Genomic DNA, 23,987 nt, shown 5'->3' with positions numbered 1-23,987 from the left:
AACACAGCAGTTTCTTTACCTCCTTCATTTTACTCTGTAACACCCAGTGAAGTCCTGGGAGATAGTTACAGATGGTGGTAGCGATCTGGTTGGCCTGGAAGCAGTTGGGGGGTATCTTCCTGGCCAGGTTAGTATTGAGGCCTTCTCCCTACGCTTTCTTCTCTTCTACAAGACCCCGCTGCGTTAGTTTGATGGAGGCCCCCTTTGCTGGGACTTGTGGTACTTCCCGTTCTCGTATGGTAGGCTGCGCGGGCCTTCACTGATGCCACTCTGCTGGAGACAACATCGGGCCCCTAAAGTGCGGCTGTACCTTTAGGTTGTTTTGGGGCCAGGAGACCTGCCGTCCTCCTGCCCTTTGGATTCGGTTACCGGGACTCAAGCACCCTGGCAACCACGGACTCCGATATCCGATTTTTAGCGTTTCTTCTGAGGAGAGCCGGTTCAGCTCTGCTCTCCCCAGAATCTTCCTCCTGTGCCTCTCTGCAGACCTCGCCTTTCTGGGCTGAGCTATCTTAGCCCCAGACCCCAGCTCGCATGTCCGCACTACTCCACTTTCTCACTCAAGCTTCTTTCTCCTCAGCCGTCTGCTTTCAACTCCTGACTGGACTGGACTGGACTCCTGTCAACTGTCAACTGTCACTTTTCTCTCTGACTGAAAACTCCCTCTGACTAGAACTGGCTGGTTCAAACCAGTTCTCCTCACAACCTCACTATTCTTCCCCCAGGTCAAAGCTCCCCCTGCTGACCTGAGTAGGAACTGCATTGTATGTAGGTAATTACTGGCCAAGGGACTCCCCCCTCTTGCTTCTAGGCTTAGTATTGACCTTTGTGGGACAACACTACTGTGGCAACCAGACCGCTGGGGCTCCACACATTTCTTAAAATTTTACTTCAATTTGTATTGAATCCATTAGATTATCTCTAGCTATGTATCTCTAGCTATGCATTTGAAATGACCCAAAAAATAATAGTGACTTTATATTTTTACTGCATGCCAAATAGAGTAAGAAAAAATAACTATGACAGAATTACTATATATTTACCACCTGTTCCCTCCCTCACAAAAGATAAAAAAAATGATGGAAGCTGACCAAAATATTGTACATGCTCCAACATGGCGGTGTTAAATATTTTCAACTTGTATGAATTTGAAGATGAAACATGAAAATAAATAAATAAACTGCGATCGCATTGACTGGTTAAAAGGGAACCAATCACCAGGATTTTCATATATAAACTAAAGCCAGTTCTATCCTGGCACTATCATACTGATTCTATACATACCTTTAGTTGTCAGGTTGGATGTATAGTTTTTTAAATACAGGCATGTAAAGTTACAAAAATGCACAGCTTTTTGAATGGCAGCAGCTGCCGAATAGCTAATATGTAGGTCAGGTTTGCTAACTATTCCCGCTCCTGTCCGCTCCCTGGCCTGGTAGATTCTAGACTGTATGGACTCCTTCCAGGTATGAGTCATTTCTGTCACGTGACAGGAGCATGTAAGAAATGCAGCCCATAGGCCCAGTGCCCATGCTGTGTAGTTTTGACGCGTATTTTCAGAAATCTGCAGCAAAATCTGCATGTCCATTTTGAAGCCAGCAAAGTCTATGAGAATTCAGAAGTGCTGTGTCCATTAGCGTAGCAACTGCTTTTGCCACCCGGGGCAGTCATCAAATTTGCCGCCCCCCTCCGTTGACCGTCGATAAGGGTACTTTCACACTTGCGGTAGTCACAATCCGCCGCTTTGGAAAACAGCGCAATCTGTTAACGGCTTGCGCTGTTTCCCATAGACTTGTATGGACGACGGATTACGACTAATGTGTCTGCGTTGCATCCGCCGCATGACAGATCATTCGTGGAACGACTTACCGTCAGGCAGCAGGAACGCAGCACATAGCATTTTCTGAGTGGCGGAATCCCTTTTTTTCACTACGCATGCGGCCGAACTATCAGCTGATCGCCCGGCTGCCAGCTTTTGAGTGCGATCAGCTGATCGGCTGGCTTTTGTAAATGATCAGCGGATCGCCCGGCGGCTGGCTTTTGAGAGCGATCAGCTGATTGGCCGGCTTTTGAGAGTGATCAGCTGATCACCCGGCAGCCGGCTGCCAGGTGATCAGCTGATCATTCACAATAGCCTGCCGCCGGTAAAACAGTAAAAAAAAACAAAAAATCAAACGGATCGTTGTTTTGCAGCATTTTTGCAGTCGGTCGGTCTCTCTATCTCTATCTGTCTGTCTGTCGGTCTCTCTCTCTCTGTCGGTCAGTCGGTCTTTATCTCTCTCTGTCGATGTGTCTCTCCCTCTCACCCCCTCTCTCATACTCACCGATCATCGGCGTGGCGCTGCACGGTTGTCACAAAGCTTTGGCGGCTTTTCCTCTTTTGAAAATGACAGCCGCTCAATATTCAATCTCGTATTCGTGCTTCCCCCGCCTATGATTAGTTGCAGTCAGACACGCCCCCACGATGAGTGACAACTGTCTCACTGCAACCAATCACAGCTGCCGGTAGGCGAGTCTATATCGTGCAGTACAATAAATAAAAAATAATTTTAAAAAAACAGCGTGCGGTCCCCCCCATTTTGATACCAGCCAAGATAAGGCTGATATTCCCAGGATGGGGAGCCCCACGTTACGGGGAGCCCCCCAGCCTAAAAATATCAGCCAGCAGCCGCCCGGAATTGCCGAATCCATTAGATGCGACAGTCCCGGGACTCTACCCGGCTCATCCTGAATTGCCCTGGTGCGGTGGCAATCGGGGTAATAAAGAGTTAATGGCAGTTCATAGCTGCCACTAAGTCCTAGGTTGATCATGGCAGGTGTTTATGAGACACCCCCCATGATTAGTCTCCTTTATTTGAAATAAAAGAGAAAAAACACCCTCTTTCCCCACTTTATTAACCCGCAAATACCCCTACAGGTCTGACGTAATACACACGAGGTCCCACGACGCTTTCAGCTCTGCTAAATTGGAAGCTGACAGGAGCAGCAGTAGAACACCACCACTGCTGTGAGCTCCAGGCAGAAACTGAAGTGAATCGTGCTGTCAGCGGGGACGTCACTGAAGTAGTACCGGTGTGTGCGGTGATGATGTGGGCAGCTGTGCCTGGGTGTGTGTGGTGATGATGGGGGCGGTAGTTCCTGGGTATGTGTGTGACGCCCCTGGACTATCATGTCGTCACAGGGTAGTGCACAAGCTGCCCTTCCATGCAGTATTCCACCTCCCTCTTGGTTCTGGGTCCCTACCTATATGGTGTTGCCTCCAACAGCAAATCAAAACCTAGATACACCCTGCACCACACCCACCAGACACACCAGTGGACGGCTTGAGTGGAATAGAGTCGCCCACTTGGGGGGTCAAGGGGGGGTGAGGAGTGTAGTCAGTGGAGTAGGAAAGAGTGAAGGAGAGAGTTTGGGAAGTACCCCTCGAGCTGTGAGGAGCTCAGAGGAAGTCGGGAGTGGTGACTCCTGAAGGAAATGTCTAGGTTGCAGACTTTCCGACTCCTACAGGAGTCAAACCCCCGGTCTCTGGGGATAGTGGCGAGGTGCTTGTACCTGTTGAGGAGGACAGCCGGCAGCCTAGCACTATCACCAGTCCGGAACCGTAGGCACGATGGGTTACACGAACCCTAGGTCAGGGAGTAGCTTCAGGCAACCCGACAATTCACCTGAGGAGAATGGAGCCTTTATGATCTGTTCTTACCTGCTCCAGAATTAGGGGATTAGTGCAAGGATGGGGATAGGACTTTCCAATCCAATATGGTCCCAAAAATCCCAAGCGTGAGCCCTGAGAGTAAGCTCCCATGCTTAGCCATAGTAGGGAGTGGGGCCCGGCTAGTTTCAAGCTACCGGACCCACAAGTTGAAGTAAAACTAAGTGCCAGGAGGCAGGTCACGGATCACCAGGCAGCATCATTGGGGACGGGAACCGGATGAGCTCCCCTCAGCGGCAGCGGTGCCCAGAGACTTGGTTTACCCGATTGTCAGTGTCTGCTTATGAACTGAGTGAGTACTAGAGCGACCCCTGCACCCCACGGCACCCCCCTCACCGAGTCCCGGGGCATCCCCTACCCGTGGAGAGTTACAACACCTTGCTGCCCCACTCCATCACTCCGGGTACTCCCAGCAGGTGCGACGGTACTCCCCAATTTACCGTACGCCATGGGTGTCGTCACGAACTATACATCAACTTCCCTGTAAATAACCCCCTTTCATTCAAGTGGCCGCATGACCCCCGGGCCTGGAGACCCTCGAGCCACAGTGAACCTGGATCCGAGCAGCTCGGCTGCTTCCACGGGGGCAGCACATGTGCGGTGATGATGGGGGCGGTAGTGCCTGGGCGTGTGCAGTGATGATGGGGGCAGTAGTGCCTGGGTGTGTGCGGTGATGATGGAGCCTGTGGTGCCTGCGTGTGTGCGGTGATGATGGGGATGGCATTTTTTACCCCCAAGATGTCGCCCCCCTGACACGTGCCACCCGGGGCAGACCGCCCCCTGCGCCCTCCCTTTGCTATGCCACTGGCTGTGCCCACATTGTTTATTTTACCCTTGTGTATTTGGTGCAGATTTGTTGCAGAAAAAAAGAAATCTGAACCAAATTATGCAAGGGAAAAATACTCAACGTGGGCACAGCACTTTTGAATTCTCATAGACTTTGCTGGCTTCACAATGGCTATGCAAATTTTACTGCAGATTTCTGAAAATCTGTGTCAAAATCTGCGTCAAAATCCATGTCAAAATATGCAGTGTGGGCACAGGGCCATACCTTCTAACATCTACAGAGGCTAGGCAGCAGACAGGGATGGGAATGCATAGCAAAACCCGACCTACATATTAGTTATTCGGCAGCTGCTGCCAATCAAAAAGTAGTACATTTCTGTAACTTTACTTGCCTCTATTTCAAAACTATACATGCAATCTGACAACTATAGTTATGCGTACAATCAGCATGATATTGCCAGTATAGCACTGACTTTAGGTTATATCAGAAAATCCTGGTGATTGGTGCGCTTTAAAGAGTTAAACCTCTACTCCTGTTGACAGTAATTTTTACTCTTATATTCTTTACCAATTTTTAGTACTAAAAAAATAATGGCACACATCTATATTCAACTAAATATCTTGTGTACTTATAAGATGATCTTATGCAAGTACTGCCTACAGTTTTATCTAGTGGTGAAAAATATTGCAAAAAGACACCATGGTTAAATGTAAAGACTGCCACCATACAGAATAGAGGCTATCACATACTGTTTTTCGCTATGAAGCCCAATGGACATAATTACCACCTGTCACTATCCAGCATGCGCTGTATGTTCTCATCCATAGAAATACTCCCCAAGCCAGCAACAACAGCTTTCATTGCACGGATGCATTTTTTTTTACAGCTTTTAAGCAAAAATAGGATGTAATAAATTTGTGGATATTTTTGTATGTTTATTAAAATTCTTGCTAATATTTGTTACTTCACATTAGACAAAACATGACTCACATACTCTGTTTGTTTAAGTTCCTCTAAAATTGGCATATGCCTTTGCCAGTGTGTGGTATTATCATGGAGATAATCCAATATCTCTAATGACTGTAGGAGACACCTCAGGATTTCAGATGCATTTTAGTATTTTAATGAATATATAGTGAGTGGGGAACAGACACTGGTAATCATTAAATTTATCGCATTCGTGTTATCTTTGCTACTGATGAAGCGTGAAAGAAACAAATTTTATTATTAAGGAATAAGCCATTTATCGTAAGTGCTATGAATCAGGATTTGTGCTAATTATCTCCATTTATTCTTATCTTCACCTTATGAGCTTTTCTGAGCAAATCTGAATCTTCTCTAGTTCTGAAACCTAAAAGCGATAACTACTAGCATTAAAATAATGTGAGGGTTCTAGATTAGTGATGAGCGAGTATGCTTGTTACTACTCGGTACTCGCACGAGTATCACTGTACTCGGGCTACTCGGCGGGGACCGAGTAATCTCGCGATAATCGTGCTGTACTCGTGGTCTTCATCCCTGTATGTTGGCGCTCTTTTGAGAGCCAGCCCTCATGCAGGGATTGGCTGGCAGACCACTGCAATGCCACAGCCCTGTTAGTTGTGGAATTGCAGTGATTGGCCGGCCTGCACAGCGTGACCGAGCCTTTATACCGGCGGGCGCGCTGTGCTCTGCTCACAGCTATCCAGACAGTCAGTGCAGGGAGAGGGTTGCTGCTTCAGGGAAAGGTTTGCGGCCCTTTATTGTTAGTTCCGGAGCAGGGCTGCAAACAGTGTGACCAGAAGTCCTTCTCAGGACATACAATAAGTTGTATACTGGCAGGCAGGGAATAGCCAGGTCGGAGTACAGTAGCAGAGTCCTTCTCAGGACAATTGTTGCTATATACAGGCAGGGTATAGCCAGGTCGGAATACAGGCTAGTGACCAGAAGAGTCCTTGTCAGGACTATTGTAGCAGTATACAGGCAGGCAGGCAGGCAGTGTATATAGCCATTCCTAGTGGTGACCGTATACCAGCCTTCATCATATCTGGGGCTGGTGTACACAGTCTAAAACAGTCCAGATAGTGTCAGACTTCTCAGTAATTGTCGCTCCTAAAAACCTGTTAGGTTCTTAGTGCGTCCGTGCTTGCATTTAAAAACCGCACGTGTGTGCCTGTCGGTGGCAGCGTACAGGTGCACGTTTTGCACAAACTATTATATAACGCACAAGTGTAGTGTATAATACACGTCAGTCAGCAGTGCCTGATAGTGTCAGACTTCTCAGTAATTGTCGCTCCTAAAAACCTGTTAGGTTCTTATTGTGTCCGTGCTTGCATTTAAAAACCGCACGTGTGTGCCTGTCGGTGGCAGCGTACAGGTGCACTTGTGTGCGTTTTTATCAAACTATTATATAATGCACAAGTGTAGTGTATAATACACGTCAGTCAGCAGTGGCTGATAGTGTCAGACTTCTCAGTAATTGTCACTCCTAAAAACCTGTTAGGTTCTTATTGCGTCCGTGCTTGCATTTAAAAACCGCACGTGTGTGCCTGTCGGTGGCAGCGTACAGGTGCACTTGTGTGCGTTTTTCACAAACTATTATATAACGCACAAGTGTAGAGTATAATACACGTCAGTCAGCAGTGTCTGATAGTGTCAGACTTCTCAGTAATTGTCGCTCCTAAAAACCTGTTAGGTTCTTAGTGCGTCCGTGCTTGCATTTAAAAAACGCACGTGTGTGCCTGTCGGTGGCAGCGTACAGGTGCACGTTTTGCACAAACTATTATATAACGCACAAGTCTAGTGAATAATACACGTCAGTCAGCAGTGTCTGATAGTGTCAGACTTCTCAGTAATTGTCGCTCCTAAAAACCTGTTAGGTTCTTAGTGCGTCCGTGCTTGCATTTAAAAACCGCACGTGTGTGCCTGTCGGTGGCAGCGTACAGGTGCACTTGTGTGCGTTTTTCACAAACTATTATATAACGCACAAGTGTAGTGTATAATACACGTCAGTCAGCAGTGGCTGATAGTGTCAGACTTCTCAGTAATTGTCGCTCCTAAAAACCTGTTAGGTTCTTATTGCGTCCGTGCTTGCATTTAAAAACCGCACGTGTGTGCCTGTCGGTGGCAGCGTACAGGTGCACTTGTGTGCGTTTTTCACAAACTATTATATAACGCACAAGTGTAGTGTATAATACACGTCAGTCAGCAGTGGCTGATAGTGTCAGACTTCTCAGTAATTGTCGCTCCTAAAAACCTGTTAGGTTCTTAGTGCGTCCGTGCTTGCATTTAAAAACCGCACGTGTGTGCCTGTCGGTGGCAGCGTACAGGTGCACGTTTTGCACAAACTATTATATAACGCACAAGTCTAGTGAATAATACACGTCAGTCAGCAGTGTCTGATAGTGTCAGACTTCTCAGTAATTGTCGCTCCTAAAAACCTGTTAGGTTCTTAGTACGTCCGTGCTTGCATTTAAAAACCGCACGTGTGTGCCTGTCGGTGGCAGCGTACAGGTGCATGTTTTGCACAAACTATTATATAACGCACAAGTCTAGTGAATAATACACGTCAGTCAGCAGTGTCTGATAGTGTCAGACTTCTCAGTAATTGTCGCTCCTAAAAACCTGTTAGGTTCTTAGTGCGTCCGTGCTTGCATTTAAAAAACGCACGTGTGTGCCTGTCGGTGGCAGCGTACAGGTGCACGTTTTGCACAAACTATTATATAACGCACAAGTCTAGTGAATAATACACGTCAGTCAGCAGTGTCTGATAGTGTCAGACTTCTCAGTAATTGTCGCTCCTAAAAACCTGTTAGGTTCTTAGTGCGTCCGTGCTTGCATTTAAAAACCGCACGTGTGTGCCTGTCGGTGGCAGCGTACAGGTGCACTTGTGTGCGTTTTTCACAAACTATTATATAACGCACAAGTGTAGTGTATAATACACGTCAGTCAGCAGTGGCTGATAGTGTCAGACTTCTCAGTAATTGTCGCTCCTAAAAACCTGTTAGGTTCTTATTGCGTCCGTGCTTGCATTTAAAAACCGCACGTGTGTGCCTGTCGGTGGCAGCGTACAGGTGCACTTGTGTGCGTTTTTATCAAACTATTATATAATGCACAAGTGTAGTGTATAATACACGTCAGTCAGCAGTGGCTGATAGTGTCAGACTTCTCAGTAATTGTCGCTCCTAAAAACCTGTTAGGTTCTTATTGCGTCCGTGCTTGCATTTAAAAACCGCACGTGTGTGCCTGTCGGTGGCAGCGTACAGGTGCACGTTTTGCACAAACTATTATATAACGCACAAGTCTAGTGAATAATACACGTCAGTCAGCAGTGTCTGATAGTGTCAGACTTCTCAGTAATTGTCGCTCCTAAAAACCTGTTAGGTTCTTATTGTGTCCGTGCTTGCATTTAAAAACCGCACGTGTGTGCCTGTCGGTGGCAGCGTACAGGTGCACTTGTGTGCGTTTTTCACAAACTATTATATAACGCACAAGTGTAGTGTATAATACACGTCAGTCAGCAGTGGCTGATAGTGTCAGACTTCTCAGTAATTGTCGCTCCTAAAAACCTGTTAGGTTCTTATTGCGTCCGTGCTTGCATTTAAAAACCGCACGTGTGTGCCTGTCGGTGGCAGCGTACAGGTGCACTTGTGTGCATTTTTCACAAACTATTATATAACGCACAAGTGTAGTGTATAATACACGTCAGTCAGCAGTGGCTGATAGTGTCAGACTTCTCAGTAATTGTCGCTCCTAAAAACCTGTTAGGTTCTTATTGCGTCCGTGCTTGCATTTAAAAACCGCACGTGTGTGCCTGTCGGTGGCAGCGTACAGGTGCACTTGTGTGCGTTTTTCACAAACTATTATATAACGCACAAGTGTAGTGTATAATACACGTCAGTCAGCAGTGGCTGATAGTGTTAGACTTCTCAGTAATTGTCGCTCCTAAAAACCTGTTAGGTTCTTAGTGCATCCGTGCTTGCATTTAAAAAACGCACGTGTGTGCCTGTCGGTGGCAGCGTACAGGTGCACGTTTTGCACAAACTATTATATAACGCACAAGTCTAGTGAATAATACACGTCAGTCAGCAGTGTCTGATAGTGTCAGACTTCTCAGTAATTGTCGCTCCTAAAAACCTGTTAGGTTCTTAGTGCGTCCGTGCTTGCATTTAAAAACCGCACGTGTGTGCCTGTCGGTGGCAGCGTACAGGTGCACTTGTGTGCGTTTTTCACAAACTATTATATAACGCACAAGTGTAGTGTATAATTTACGTCAGTCAGCAGTGGCTGATAGTGTCAGACTTCTCAGTAATTGTCGCTCCTAAAAACCTGTTAGGTTCTTATTGCGTCCGTGCTTGCATTTAAAAACCGCACGTGTGTGCCTGTCGGTGGCAGCGTACAGGTGCACTTGTGTGCGTTTTTCACAAACTATTATATAACGCACAAGTGTAGTGTATAATACACGTCAGTCAGCAGTGGCTGATAGTGTCAGACTTCTCAGTAATTGTCGCTCCTAAAAACCTGTTAGGTTCTTAGTGCGTCCGTGCTTGCATTTAAAAACCGCACGTGTGTGTGCCTGTCGGTGGCAGCGTACAGGTGCACGTTTTGCACAAACTATTATATAACGCACAAGTCTAGTGAATAATACACGTCAGTCAGCAGTGTCTGATAGTGTCAGACTTCTCAGTAATTGTCGCTCCTAAAAACCTGTTAGGTTCTTATTGTGTGCGTGCTTGCATTTAAAAACCGCACGTGTGTGCCTGTCGGTGGCAGCGTACAGGTGCACTTGTGTGCGTTTTTCACAAACTATTATATAACGCACAAGTGTAGTGTATAATACACGTCAGTCAGCAGTGGCTGATAGTGTCAGACTTCTCAGTAATTGTCGCTCCTAAAAACCTGTTAGGTTCTTATTGCGTCCGTGCTTGCATTTAAAAACCGCACATGACTGACGGTGGCAGTGTCAGGCTCCATATTGTCCCCGGATAGAGATGTGCATGAGGGCCTCAAAACATTGTTCCCATTGCAAAGGAGAGGGTCTCCTGTCGTTGTAATGCCCATTCTGAAAGAATGGGCGAAAAAATTTACCACTGGGGGTATACCTGAAACAACGGCCTAACTATTGTAACGGTCATCATGATGGCGCATGAGGAGAAGGAGGAGCAGTCCAGCGATTAGCCAAAGTCCAGAAGTGTGTTACCATGGGTGAGTGGAGGTACATGGCAAATTCCCGTTACAAACTTTAAATTCCGCTGTCATTTGCTGGTGGTGTGGTGAAGTCTGGCCCAATCCAACCCTTGTTCATCTTGATCAGAGTCAGCCTGTCAGCATTTACAGTTGACAGGCGGGTGCGTTTATCTGTAATGATTCCACCTGCGGCACTAAAAACACGCTCTGACAAAACGCTAACGGCAGGGCAGGCCAGGACTTCCAAGGCGTAGAGAGCCAATTCATGCCACGTGTCCAGCTTGGATACCCATTAATTGTAAGGCACAGAGGAATGTCGGAGTACAGTTGTTTGATCTGCAAGGTACTCCTTGAGCATCTGGGCAAACTTAGGATTTCTTGTGGCACTACCCCGCACCTCAGGGGCTGTGGTATGTGAGGGGCTGAGAAAACTGTCCCACATCTTAAAGACTGTTCCCCTACCTCTGGCGGATTGGACTTGTGCCCCTCTTGGCTGTACGCCTTGGTTGTCCACTGATTCCTGACCTATGCCGCTAGCGTTTTGTGAGGGGAATGCTTTGCCTACTTCCGTGACTATGGCCTTCTGGAACTGCTGCATTTTGCCTGACCTCTCCGCCTCGGGAATAAGAGACATAAAGTTCTCCTTTTAGCGTGGGTCTAACAGTGTTACCAACCAGTAATGATTGTCGGCCAAGATGTTCTTAACGCGAGGGTCACGAGACAGGCAGCTTACCATAAAGTCAGCCATGTGTGCCAGACTCTTAACAGCCATCACTTCAGTATCCTGACCAACACGATGACTGAACATGCTGTCCTCCTCCTCCTCCTCCTCATCATCTACCCTGTCCTCTGGCCAGCCACGCTGAACCGAGGATATGACTGCATGTCATATCCTCAATTTGGCCAGAGAGTTGCTCCATGTATTCATCCTGCTCCTCGTCATAGTCCTCCACTGCACGTTGTGATGAGACGAGGCTGGGCTGTGTGTTATCACCCACACCCACTACTGGTTCTTGCTCAAACTCATCGCGCTCCGCCTGCAATGCATCATTGTTGTTTTTTGAGCAGAGACCATTTTAGAAGGCAGAGAAGCGGTATGGTGACGCTAATAATGTCGTCATCGCCGCTCACCATCTTGGTGGAGTCCTCAAAGTTTTGGCGGATGGTACATAGGTCGGACATCCATCTCCACTCCTCAGGTGTTATGTGTGGAGTTTGACCCATTTCCCGACGGCTTAGGTGATGCAGGTACTCAACAACTGCCCTCTTCTGCTCACATATCCTGACCAACATGTGCAGAGTTGAATTCCAATGCGTGGGGACATCACACACCAGTCTGTGAGCCGGAAGGTGCAAATGGCGCTGAAAGCCGGCAAGGCCGGCTGAAGCAGTAGGGGACTTTCAAAAATATGCAGACAGGCGGCGAACGTTTACCAGCAGATCAGACAGCTCTGGGTATGACTTTAGAAACCGCTGAACCACGAGGTTGAGCACATGGGCCACGCATGGAACATGTGTCAGCTGGCCTCGCCTCAAAGCCGCCACCAGGTTCCGGCCATTGTCACACACAACCTTTCCTGGCTTTAGGTTCAGAGGTGTGAGCCAGTGATCTGCCTGCTGTTTCAGAGCTGTCCACACCTCTTCTGCATTGTGGGGTTTGTCACCTATGCAGATTAGCTTCAGCACAGCCTGTTGCCGCTTCGCCGAGGCAGTGCTGCAGTGCTTCTGTGTCGCCCTGGCCAAGCCAGGGGCCACAGAGCACAACACTTACACACCCCACACTCCCTGCAGGCATATCATAGTCAAAACACAAAATCCTTGTTGCCTTCCCCAGGGGCTGTTGTCCACACCAGGGGGTGGAGCCAGGTGGTTGGTCTCCACCCACCAAGGAGGAGGGAAAACACAGGCAGTGAGAGTTAAGCTAAGGAAGTGGAAGGAGGAAAGTAGTAGAGAGGAGAAAAGTGACAGCAAAGAGCCTGAAGTTGGTCCGGGTGTGTGGCCCGGACAGGACAGCAAGGTTGGCAGGATGTGGTGACCGTCTGCAGTGGAGGCCGATTGGAGTCTGCCGTAAGGACCGTGGACGGGTGGTGACCCGGCCGTACCGGACCAGTATACAAAGAGAAGCCAGCACCATTGGCAGGGGCCTTTCGGATCCCGGCAAGGCTTGGTGTCGCCGTGAATTTGCCAAATCCGTTAGTGAAGGGGACCTCAGGGTTTCCAAACAGCCAAGTCCCGATAGAAGGCAACCGTCCAACCGTGAATGGGAGACACCGCCACCGCCAAGGGCAACCAGTTCCCAGGGCCAGCGCCTGTGGGCAAAAGGGGCTCCTCCGGCCCATATCCAGGTCGGGGAGCGGGTTACCGGTGGGAAACCATCACTACTAACACTGAACTTAGGTGCAGGGAGAGACAGTCATCACTAACCTGCAGGGAGGAACAACCGCAGCTGTCCGAGGGACCCGTCCATCCAGCCACTTGTTTTACCGTGAACTGTGTCATTATTATTGGGCTGAGTGAGTACCTCCGTGCCGTGCGGCACAGCGCTGCCCCTGCGACCCTGCACCTCATCAGGCGCCGCAACCCGCCTGTCATCCATCTCTACCCCATCACCGGGCCCCGGGACAACCAACCCCCCTACCCACGGAGGGGAGAAATAACAACAAAGCTGCTCCCTGTCACAGGCTCCCGGGATCCCCGTCCAGAGCAGCGTTGGTGTCCACACAATCACCACAACCGTGGGTGGCGTCACGGACAATATCCCCAAAACCCAAACGACCCCTTTTCACTCACGGGCGATGAGCGCCGCTCGAGTCCCCGGGATCTGGCCATCGCTCGAGCCACCGAGCAGCAGCAGCCGTAGAGCAGCGGCAGCCGGACCCGAGCAGTGGGAGAGCGCAGCGTCCCCTCCTCCGCCCGCGACACTTCCAGCTTGGGACTGGTGTGGTGGGTAAAGTGGATGAGGATGCGCAGGTGGAGGAGGAGGCTGAGGAGCATGACATTCCGGAGCTGTAGAGTGTGGGTGAAACCCTGACTGAGGTAGGGCCTGCAAAACTTGGTGTGTGAAGGACGTGTTCCGTCCCTCGCTCAGACTGGGTCCCAGCTTCCACAATATTAACCCAGTGTGACGTCAACGAGATGTAGCGGCCTTGCCCACATGCACTTGTCCACGTGTCTGTGGTTAGGTGGACTTTGGCTGAAACAGCGTTGTTCAGGGCACGTGTGATGTTTTGTGACACGTGGTTATGCAATGCGGGGACGGCACACCGGGAGAAATGGCGGCTGGGGACCGAGTAACGTGGGACAGCTGCCACCATCAGGTCGCGGAATGCTTCTGTCTCAACCAGCCTAAAAGGCAACATTTCCAGCTCAAGCAGTCACGAAATGTTAGCATTTAGAAGTGTGGCATGTGGAGCGTTGGCAGTGTATTTGCGCCTGCGTTCAAAGGTTTGCTGAATGGATAACTGAACGCTGCGCTGGGACAAGGACGTGCTTGATGATGGTGTTATTTCTGCGTGGGCAACTGCAGGTGCAGGGCCGGAGGAGGCTTGTTCGCGGGCAGCATGGACAGGGGATTGGCTCGCATGCACAACAAGCGAAGACGTAGCAGTGACATCAGCAAGCACCGCTCCTCGACTCTGTTGTACATCCCACAAAGTCGGGTGCTTGGCTGACATGTGCCTGATCATGCTGGTGGTGGTCAGGCTGCTAGTTTTGGCACCCCTGCTGATGCTGGCACGGCAGGTGTTGCAAATGTCCTTTTTAGAATCATCTGGAGCCAACTTAAAAAACTGCCAGACTCGGGAAGACCTAACATTTGTACAGGCACCTTGTGTCGTGTTGTTCCGGGGAACAGTTGCCTGACGTCTGCCTGGGGCCACCATCCTGCTTCTTACTGCCTGTTGGGATGCTACGCCTCCCTCCCCCTGTGCACTGCTGTCCTCGCTTTGCATATCCTCCTGCCAGGTTGGGTCAGTTACTGGATCATCCACCACGTCGTCTTCCTCTTCCGCACCCTGCTCCTCCTGACTTCCTGACAATTATGTCTCATCATCGTCCACCCCTTGTTGAGACACGTTGCCAACTTCGTGAGAACGTGGCTGCTCAAATATTTGGGCATCTGTACATACAATCTCGTCATGGCCCACTTCAACAGGAGCTGGCGAGAGGCCAGAATGTGTGAATGGAAACGTGAACGAACAGCTCTTCCGAGTGTCCAAGTGTGGGATCAGTAATGTCCGTGGACGTGTACTCGGCCTGGTGGTAGGAAGGAGGATCAGGTTCTGAAATGTGCGGTGTAGTATCATGGCTACTGACACTTGACCGTGTGGAAGACAGAGTGTTTGTGGTGGTGCCAATCTGACTGGAAGCATTATCCGCTATCCAACTAACAACCTGTTGACACTGGTCTTGGTTCAAGAGCGGTGTACTGCTGCGGTCCCCAAGAATTTGGGACAGGACGTGTGAGCGAGTAGATGTGGCCCTTTGTTGTGGCGAAATTAGAGCTTGCACACGACCTCGGTCTCTGCCTGCACCACCATCACGTCCACTTCCTTGTTCGTTGACAACGCCCTTGCGCATTTTGCAATGCTGTGCTGATGTGTATTCACTAGACTTGTGCGTTATATCCAAGTTTTTGCAAAACGCACACAAGTGCAGCGGAAAGCTGCCACCAACAGGCACACACGTGCGGTTTTTAAATGCAAGCACGGAGGCACTAAGAACCTAACAGGTCTCTATCCAGGGACAACTTGGAGCCTCCCAATTTTTGGCTGCCCTGCCAAAGGGCTATACTACAATAGACCCACTTCCTTACAATAGGCACTTCAGGTTTACAGGCCCTCATGCACGTCTCTATCCAGGGACAACGTGGAGCCTCCCAATTTTTGGCTGCCCTGCCTAAGGGCTATACTACAATAGACCCACTTCCTTACAATGGGCACTTCAGGTTTACAGGCCATCATGCACGTCTCTATCCAGGGACAATGTGGAGCCTCACAATTTTTGGCTGCCCTGCCTAAGGGCTATACTACAATAGACCCACTTCCTTACAATGGGCACTTCAGGTTTACAGGCCATCATGCACGTCTCTATCCAGGGACAACGTGGAGCCTCCCAATTTTTGGCTGCCCTGCCTAAGGGCTATACTACAATAGACCCACTTCCTTACAATAGGCACTTCAGGTTTACAGGCCATCATGCACGTCTCTATCCAGGGACAACGTGGAGCCTCCCAATTTTTGGCTGCCCTGCCAAAGGGCTATACTACAATAGACCCACTTCCTTACAATAGGCACTTCAGGTTTACAGGCCCTCATGCACGTCTGTATGCAGGGGCATTGGTGAACCTCACAATTTTGGACTGCCCTGGCAAAGGAAAATACTACAAAGACTCACTTCCTCAAAATGGGCACATTAGACTCAGAGGCCTTTATGTACGTCTCTTCTCAGGGACATCGGAGTGCCACACAATGTTTTACATAAAATCTTTCATGTATTAATCTCAAAAAGTAACATACATTAGCTCTATCTCACTATTGGGTATGTGCCCTTAACATTTCCGCCATGAAAATTCATTTTGGTGTCATTTTTGAAGGTTTTCTGGTGAGTCCGTAAAAATGGCGTAAAACGCAGACAAAATTGTTCACAGCTGTGACTTTTGAGTGATAAATGCTTCAAGGGGTCTTCCCCATGCTGTTGCCATGTCATTTGAGCTCTCTTCTGAGACTTTTGTGCCATTTTTAGGGTTTCTACATGCTGCCGGGGGTCATTTCACAAAAATACTCGGGTCTCCCATAGGATAACATTGGGCTCGGTGCTCGGGCCGAGTACACGAGTATCTTGGGATGCTCGGCCCGAGCCTCGAGCACCCGAGCTTTTTAGTGCTCGCTCATCACTATTCTAGATATAACTAAACACATCCCAAATAATCAGTAAAATCCATGTTAAAGCTGCTTTTTTATGACACATACAGTATAAGTACAGCATACAAATTTCTATATTTTCTATTTAACTCTTAAAATTATAGTTTCACATTGAAGGCATCAAAACTATGAATTAAAACGTGGAATTAAATACTTAAAAAAGTGTGAAACAACTGAAAATATGTCTTATATTCTAGGTTCTTCAAAGTAGCCACCTTTTGCTTTGATTACTACTTTGCACACTCTTGGCAATCATCCTGATGAGCTTCAAGAGGTAGTCACCGGAAATGGTTTTCCAACAGTCTTGAAGGAGTTCCCAGAGATGCTTAGCACTTGTTAGCCCTTTTGCCTTCACTCTGCGGTCCAGCTCACTCCAAACCGTCTTGATTGGGTTCAGGTCTGGTGACTGTGGAGACCAGGTCATCTGGCGTAGCACCCCATCACTCTCCTTCTTAGTCAAATAGCCCTTACACAGTCTGGAGGTGTGTTTGGGGTCATTGTCCTGTTGAAAAATAAATGATGGTCCAACTAAACGCAAACCGGATGGAATAGCACACCGCTGCAAGATGCTATGGTAGGCATGCTGGTTCTGTATGCTTCAATTTTGAATAAATCCCCAACAGTGTCAGCAGCAAAGCACCCCCACACCATCACACCTCCTCCTCCATGCTTCACAGTGGGAACCAGCCATGTAGAGTCCATCCGTTCACCTTTTCTACAAAGACACGGTGGTTGGATCCAAAGATCTCAAATTTGGACTCATCAGACCAAAGCACAGATTTCCACTAGTCTAATGTCCATTCCTTGTGTTCTTTAACACAAACAAGTCTCTTCTGCTTGTTGTCTGTCCTTAGCAGTGGTTTCCTAGCAGCTATTTTACCATGAATGCCTGCTGCACAAAGTCTCCTCTTAACAGTTGCTCTAGAGATGAGAAGATATGTCCAAACTTTTGGTCTGTACTATATATATATATATACACTGTATGTCCCATATGTATATATATATATATATATATATATATATATATATATATATATATATATATATATATATATATGTATATATATACACACACTGTGTCAGGAATTTACTGTATTGGAAACTTAGCCTAGAGAAGAATACTAAAGTTGAGATGATTGAACTTGAACTAATGTGAATTGGCTTTTGAGACAAATTTCCTGAAATTCAAAGGTCTCTGCTATTTGAAAAATTTGCAATACAATTCAAGAGGGCATTTTTTTCAAATGCCTGGCACTATTTCATAGACTGCTGAAGATTGTGAGACTCGCTGAGAGTGGTGAGATTATGTAAGGTTAGCAACATCACTTATCATGAGAAATACCGTATTTTTCGGACTATAAGACGCACTGGACTATAAGATGCACTCTGGTTTTAGAGGAGGGTAATAGTAAAATAAAATTTTTAAGCAAAAAATGTGGTCATGACACACTGTTATGGGGCGAGGATCTGCTGCTGACACTGTATGGGGGTAATTTAAAAAACAAAAACGCCGTGCGGTTCCCCCAATTTTGATAACCAGCTAAGATAAAGTCTCACAGCTGGGGGCTGGCATTTTCAGGCTAATTAGACTCACGTTATTGGGAGCCCCCCAAGCCTAAAAATATAAGCCAGCAGCCGCCCAGAATTCCTGCATCCATTAGATGCAACAGTCCTGGGACTTTTCCCAGCTCATCCCAATTGCCCTGTTTCGGTGGCAATTGGGGTAATAAGGAGTTAATGGCAGCAGCCCATAGCTGCCACTAAATCCTAGCTTAGTGATGGCAGATGTCCATGAGACACCCCCTCATCACTAACTGTAAGTGAAAGTAAATAAACACAAACACATAAAAATCCTTTATTTGAAATAAAAGACAGAAAAATACCCTCTTTCACCACTTTATTAACCCCTAAAACACTCAGGTCCGATTTAATCTACACGACGTTCAACGACGAATCCAGCTCTGCTACATCTGACAATCCGAGAGTGTGGCCATAGAACACGAAAGCTCTCTGTGAGGGTCAGGCTGCAAGTGAAGTGAGCGAGTGACTCCAGCTGTCATCGCACATCACCTGACTGAAGTCACCGCGGATCTCGTGGTCCCTTCAGCCGCGGCCAGATTTGCGGTAACAGGTGGAGGACTCCTGCTGCATACTCATCTCTCCTCACTGCATGCAGCATCGCTCACTTCCTGTCTATGCCAGCTGACCTGTGTGGAGCCGTGTATACAGGAGACAGAAGGACATCACGATGCTGCAGAGATCAGTGACCGGTGAGTATACCGTACTTATTCACTGCCCCTCACGCTGATGATGGTGCATAAGGGGCAGTGAATGAAGCCCCACATGATACCTCCAGGCTGTAGTTGCCTGGGGTGATCACGCGGGCCGGCTCTTTAGTATGCACGCATCCTCCACCCATCATCCCACCCACCTGTCAGCGTCGGCTTCAGGGCTGAGAGATGATGGGTGGGATGATGGGCGTGCATATGAAATGAGGGGGCCCACATGGTCAGGGTATCGCTGCTACAGCCTGCTCCTGCCTCTGATGACCCGCTCCACCACCACCGCACCCGCCTTCACCCGCTCCACCACCACCGCACCGCAGCCATCGGACTATAAGATGCACCCCCCGCTTTCCCCCAAAAATTTGAGGAAAAAAAGTGCATCTTATTGTCCGAAAAATACGGTAACCACACCAGACTCCATAGCTTTTATTAGAGGATCGCTATTCACATTGGAATACATCAAACCTGGTTTTTTTGTGAGCTAATAAAGTGGTGAATGAGGGACTGTGTTTTGTTTTTATTTTTTTAACCTCTCTTCTTTTATTTTTTTCATGTTACCATTATTGGACTCCATTTAATTCCGTTAAATATGGTGAATCTCCATGGTTTTTTTTGTTGTTTTGGGGGTTTTTTTTAAATAAAAAATTAGCACACACCTGACTAGTCGTCCATCCATAACATAGAGAAGGTCAAAAAGTCTGAAGGACATACAGACAAGGAGTCACTATGTCCCTCGAAAAAACAATGTTTTTGGACAAAAAAGCCAAAAATGGGGTTCAGCAATGTGCGGAGATTTTTAACCATGCAGATATATGACGAGAGCTGATGATTTTGGAAATTTCGATAGCACAAAAACCTTTGCAATAACTCAATATAGCACGTGCAGGACCGATATGGTATTATATCATGCCACCTGTCCATGCGGACTAATATATATTGGCATGACTATCAGACAATTGCGAGTTAGGGTTCTGGAACATGCACGGGATATGGTGAATGTAAAGGGGTTTTTAGATTCAAGTGAATTGAAGTCTATTCTGAGCCACTTTTTTGAGTTCTATAGGTGCAATCCTAGGGGTCTCAAGGTTATAGGCATAGACAGAGTCAGTTTGGGGGCAAGAGATGGTAACTATAAGCAGGAATTGTTAAAAAAAAACAGATGGCAGGTCATTTTGGACACAGTAGCCCCAAAGGGCCTTAATTAATCACTGAGCTTCAAGTCCTTTATATTAGTTGCGAGCGCTTATATTATTTGGTGTTTTGAGCTTTGTTTGTTTTTTATTAATTTGATTTTAACAGAGGTCTTTGTATTCTATCATTCAGCTTTCTTGTAGTTGCCCCCATTCTTTAAGGGCGGCTTTGCACGTTGCAACATCGCACATGCGATGTCGGTGGGGTCAAATCGAAAGTGATGCACATCCGGCATCACTTTCGACATCGTTGTGTGTAAATTCTAGATGATACGATAAACGAGCACAAAAGCGTCGTTATCGTATCATCGTTGCAAACTCCGACTTTTCCATAATTTTGCTGCAGCGATGGTACGATGCTGTTCCTCGTTCCTGCGGCAGCACACATCGCTGTGTGTTACGCCGCAGGAGCGATGAACTTCACCTTACCTGCCGCCGGCGGCTCTACGGAAGGAAGGAGGTGGGCGGGATGTTTAGATCCTGCTCATCTCTGCCCCTCCGCCGCTATTGGCCGCCTGCCGTGTGACGTCGCTATGACGTCGCACGACCCGCCCCCTTAGGAAGGTGGCGGGTCGCCGGCCAGAGCGGCGGTCGCAGGGCAGGTGAGTGCATGTGAAGCTGGCGTAGCGATAATTTTCGCTACGCCAGCTATCATAAGATATCGTACCTGCAACGGGGGCGGGGACTATCGCGTGCGTCATCGCAGCATCAGCTTGCGATGTCGCAACGTGCAAAGCCCGCCTAAGAACCATGTGTCTAGGAGTCATATGATTAATTACAAGCATCCATTTAAAGAACTACCATAAACTCCACTAAGAAGATTTGTGGATTCTGATTCTGAAAGAGCAAAGAATATATAATGTTTGTTTACGGCATTGCGATCTATGTGAAATATTTGTTTACATATATTACTCATATATTATGCTAAGGGATCATTCAGACGACCGTTCCGTCTGTCCTATTCAGTTCCTGTTTTTTTGCGGACTTACTGACAGGACCATCTTTTCAATATCTTTTGTGTAGGATCGGATGGCACACGGAAGTACTTCTTTGTGCATCAGTTCCTACAAAAAAACACATCAGATGCCGTACTGTATGTCCGTTCCGTTATTATGGAACATGTCCTATTCTGTTCCATAATAATGGACCGTGACCGTGACGTGAATCTCTGGAAGCCGCACGGAAGCACTTCCGTGTGACTTCTGTTGGGTGCCCCTGCAGTCAGTGTCCCGTTCCCGCACCAGCCCTGCAGCTGGTCGCACTGCAAAGTGTCAGCATCTGCCCACACTGCAGTGTATCAGCATCTGCGCGCACAGCAGTGTCAGTAGCTGCGGGGATGATGAGCTCTGACATCAGGAGGTTAGCAAAGTTCATTATCTGCGGTAATAAAGTCCTGCACTCCTGAAATCAGCGCTCGTCACTGACTTTCACGCCCGCCACATTCTCACATTCCCACGTTTTCACAAGTCTAGCGGGTGGCCCGAGACTGACTAGCGGTGACGCCACAGGATGTTCTTGATACTTCGCTTGGGAACACAGCGGACAATGAATGTCAGTGATAAGCGCTGATGTCATGAGTGCTGCAGCGTTTATCACCCAGGTAATGTACCTAGCAAACCTCATGCCCTGCAGTGGCCTGGCCTGACCTAATGATGTTAGCTCAGGTCACTGCTCTCCCAGCCAATAGGGAACATTCTGTTCTTCATTGACTGGGACAGTGAGTATGGTATAGTTCATCGTGGGACCACCTTATTGGAATACGCCTATGTCAAAGGCCATTCAAGGGTGGAATAGAATGTTAAAAAACTTAAATCCCCATGAATGGTTAGTGACTGAGGACAAAGAGGCCAACACTCCCACGCGAATTGCCACGCTATGTGGCTTCCTTAGGGAAGGGATCCCTTTACTGAGGAAGCCATGAGGAAGCATGGTGATACGCAAGGGAGAGTGGGCCTCTTTGTCAGCCCTCACTAAGAATTCATGTGGCTTTAGGTTTTTTGACATTGACATAGGAGGTTTCCTTGATCAGGTAGTATGGAGCAGCTGTGATTTTTGTTTTATGGCCATGGCATGTGAACTATCCATGCAGCCAAGATATTGATGGTGCTACTACATTGCAATTGTTGCATTTCTGACATTTCATGAATGTTTTATTGATGCATCCTTTTTTGCTGTCATAGCTGCTCCTATAATCTATCTACACACTTGCTAGACTACAAACTCTGATCAATGGCAGTGATATGTGAATTCTCCTATGTTTATTAGGATATTGACGGAGTTAAAATTTTATATGTGATGTATTGCTGGTTATTTATCAAATAACTTATTGATGCACTTTAGCATGTTGTTGTATTTACTCCTTAAATATATCCTTTTAGTTGCCCTAATAGTGTTGGAGGAAGGCACAGATTCAATACAAGATGTATGTTTCTGTTAAATGGTTTTAATTGTGTGCCAATGATGTTTGTCCTATGTTGATCTATAATGATAAAATATTTTGTAAATTTTATTCATAGATCCCAAATGTTTACATGTCAGTCTTTCATTGGTTCTGTCACTACGTTTGTTTTTGTCATGTATTTTGTTTAGATCTCATAAGAATTAGTGGTGCCCTCTTCTTTCTTATGTTGGTTATAAGTCATATTTCACTTGATGAGCATGGTTTTAATTATAACTGCTGTGGAAGTTGAGAAAATGAGGAGAGAAACTTCTTCCCTAATGAACTGCTAGTAGTGTGTATATACAGGCAACTCAAAAGCTCCAAGAACATAACCGCTTTTAGTATGAGATCCAACTAGCAGACATGTGTAGAGGGATCTGTGGCTCCCCTGTGGCCTCAGGCACCACAAGGTAGTGCACCTCAACCGATGTGCAGTATTCATCGCAGATCCCTAGAAGGTCATCACTGGCAACAACTACAAATACACTCAACCTCCACATAACATGGGAGTTCTGTCACTAGGAACGGGCTTGGGTAGGTGCTGGGTGGCCATCACGAGGTATGGGACCTCATGCCCACTAGTTCAGAGATACGGGAGGCGGGGCACCTAAAGGGGAAGTAAGAAGCCATCTGACACACTTCAGTTAGTTATCGCCGGACAGCGTTCAAGTCAGGTCGGACTCTGGAACAGCCAAGCAAGCAGAGACACAGAAAGTTTGGACCCATTTTGCTAAAGGAAAGGAAGTTGCCTAATAAGTATGCACCCCTTATATAGGGTGTTGATGTCATTACACCACACCCCTCCTCATTACAGAGATGCACAATACATTATTTACTTAATTGGTAGTTGGCTCTCAAGCCTATACGACTTGAAGTAAGACATGAATAAAAATTATCATGTGATCAAAATACTCATTTGCCTAATAAACCTGCACACAGTGTATACATCATAGGTACTTGTCTTTTAAACGGGGGAAACATGTTTAATACATTTAAATTACAAAAATATTTATTTACAAGCTGTCTGCAGTGTTAACTGTATGTTATACAACTCCTTTAAATATCTTTATCATGTATATACAAGTGCATTTCAATAAATTAGAATATCATCAAAAACCTAATTTATTTAAGTAATTCAATACAAAAAGGGTAATCATATGTTATATAGAGTCATTACACACAGAGTGATCTATTTCCAGTGTTTATTTCTGTTAATGTTGATGATTATGGCTTATTGCCAATGAAAACCCAAAAGTCATTATCTCAGAAAATTAGAATATTATATAAGACCAACGGAAAAGAAATATTTTATACTCTGAAATGTTGGCCTACTGAAAAGTCTGTACAGTAAATGCACTCAATACTTGGTCGGGGCTCCTTTTGCATGAATTACTGCATCAATGCAGCATGTCATGGAGGCGGTCAGCCTGTGGAACTGCTGAGGTGTTATGGAAGCCAGGGTTGCTTTAATAGGAGCCTTCAGCTCATCT

Source organism: Anomaloglossus baeobatrachus, chromosome 6, assembly GCF_048569485.1.
Source record: "Anomaloglossus baeobatrachus isolate aAnoBae1 chromosome 6, aAnoBae1.hap1, whole genome shotgun sequence".
Classification (NCBI taxonomy): domain Eukaryota; kingdom Metazoa; phylum Chordata; class Amphibia; order Anura; family Aromobatidae; genus Anomaloglossus; species Anomaloglossus baeobatrachus.
Note: the sequence above shows the minus strand (reverse complement) of the source record.